Source organism: Neophocaena asiaeorientalis, unplaced genomic scaffold, assembly GCF_003031525.2.
Source record: "Neophocaena asiaeorientalis asiaeorientalis breed wild unplaced genomic scaffold, Neophocaena_asiaeorientalis_V1.1 scaffold489, whole genome shotgun sequence".
NCBI classification, from domain to species: domain Eukaryota; kingdom Metazoa; phylum Chordata; class Mammalia; order Artiodactyla; family Phocoenidae; genus Neophocaena; species Neophocaena asiaeorientalis.
In genome coordinates this window covers 3,393,581-3,395,627 of record NW_020174791.1, presented here as the reverse complement: position 1 = coordinate 3,395,627, position 2,047 = coordinate 3,393,581, and the positions used below count along the sequence as shown (strand labels likewise).

The 2,047-nt window shown below is 50.4% G+C and overlaps 1 protein-coding gene across 3 annotated transcripts in view; it reads right to left on the bottom strand.

Annotated features, from left to right (window-relative positions):
- Nucleotides 1-1,084, bottom strand: part of SLC35E2B (solute carrier family 35 member E2B) — a 22,868-nt gene extending 21,784 nt beyond the window's left edge. Inside the window, exon 1 of one of the 3 annotated variants that reach the window (XM_024760216.1) lies at nucleotides 57-1,084. The gene's annotated coding sequence lies outside the window, so the exon portion shown is untranslated. The remainder of the gene's footprint in view (nucleotides 1-56) is intronic. The other 2 variants (XM_024760218.1, XM_024760219.1) reach the window with 2 other exon arrangements.
- Between the last annotated feature and the right edge of the window lie 963 nt (nucleotides 1,085-2,047).

Below are 2,047 nucleotides of genomic sequence, written 5' to 3'. Positions count from 1 at the left end.
CGCGGGCGGTGGGGCGGGGACAGGGGCGGGGCGAAGCGGGGCGGAAGTGCCACTACCGGCCCCGGAAGCCATGAGCTGGAAGTGACGCGACGGAAACCAGACACGGTTCCCCGCTGGCCCGCGGGACTCGTTCCGCTGTGTCCTGAGCGTCTGGGCTTCTCGGCCGCCGCTGCTGAGCCGGTGGAGGGGCCACGCTGCTGGTCGATTCTCCCCCGCTGTCGTCCCCTTGGCACCCTCTTGGCCGTAGCACTTCAGCCCAGGCGGAGGTGGTGATCCTGGGTGACGGCGACCCCCATCGTCATCCCCTTGGCACCCTTCGGGCTGTACCACTTCAGCCCAGGCGGGGGTGGAGCGAAGGCTATCCCCGCGGCCTTGGTACCTTCCGGGCCGTACCACCTCGGCTGGCGCCCCTCGCGGTTTTTCCCCTTGACACCTTCCGGGCTGTACCACCTCCGCCGAGATGGGGGGGGGGAGAGCGATGGCGCCCCCTCGCGATATCGTCTGGGGTACCACTTCAGCCCAGACGGCAGCCCCCTCCGTCCTCCCCTTGGTACCTTCCGGGCCGTACCACCGCGGCCCAGGAGGGGCGACCAGTTCGTGAACCTATAAGTCCCTAAGGGGCCGTCCTCCGAGTTTTGGTTTCAAGGGACAGAAATTCCAGCCTCAACACGCCTCCTTTAGAAGAGGAAAGATAGAGGGTCTCTGTCTTCCCAGCATCCTAGCATCGGAGGAGCTCTAGGGGCACCTGGACCCCGAGACCACGCCCCTGGAGAGGGCGCTGATTGGCCAAGCTGTGTGGAGCTCCGCCTGGGGGCGAGACCTCGGCCCAGGTGAGCGGCGGGCTGCGCTGGGATGGTCGCATCTGCTGCGGAGCACCTGCCCAGACCGGTTCACCTCCCCGCTTTTTAACATGATTTTAAGGGGCAAGGGTACAGCTAACGGGCTTTTTTTTTTTTTTTGGTATATGTATCTCCTGCTTCTCTTTCAACGTCAGATTCACATATTACCTGTCTTTTTGTGGTGATTTAATTATCGGGAGAGAGGAAACCTCAGAATGTTAGTGTTTTCTTTTTTAAATTGAAGTATCGTTGGTGTGCAATGTTATATGTTACAGGTATGCAATATAATGATTCACAACTTTTAACGGTTATGCTCCATTTAGAGTTCCTATAAAATATAGCCTATATTCCCTGTGTTGTGCAGTATGTCCTTGTAACTTATTTTATTTATTTTCTGCTTTTAATTTTTAATTTTATTTTTTTATACAGCAGATTCTTATTAGTCATCAATTTTATACACATCAGTGTATACATGTCAATCCCAATCGCCCAATTCATCAACCCCCACCCCCACCCCACCGCCCCTTTCCCCCCTTGGTGTCCACACGTTTGTTCTCCACATCTCTGTCTCAATTTCTGACCTGCAAACCGGTTCATCTGTACCATTTTTCTAGGTTCCACATATATGCATTAATATACGATATCTGTCTTTCTCTTTCTGACTTACTTCACTCTGTATGACAGACTCTAGGTCCATCCACCTCACTACAAATGACTCAATTTCGTTTCTTTTTATGGCTAATATTCCATTGTATATATGTGCCACGTCTTCTTTATCCATTCATCTGTCGATGGACCCTTAGGTTGCTTCCATGTCCTGGCTATTGTAAATAGTGCTGCAGTGAACATTGCGGTACATGACTCTTTTTGAATTATGGTTTTCTCAAGGTATATGCCCAGTAGTGGGATTGCTGTAGTTCTATTTTTAGTTTTTTAAGGAACCTCCATACTGTTCTCCATAGTGGCTGTATCAATTTACATTCCCACCAACAGCACAAGAGGGTTCCCTTTTCTCCACACCCTCTCCAGCGTTTGCTGTTTGTAGATTTCCTGATGATGCCCATTCTGACCCGTGTGAGGTGATATTTTTAGGAGCAAGGGTACAGCTAATGGGCTCTGCTTAAAGCCTACTTTTTGGTCAAACTTTCACATATTTTTCTTCACATTATTTTAATAATTTTGTTTTTTATTTTTATTATTTTTTATTT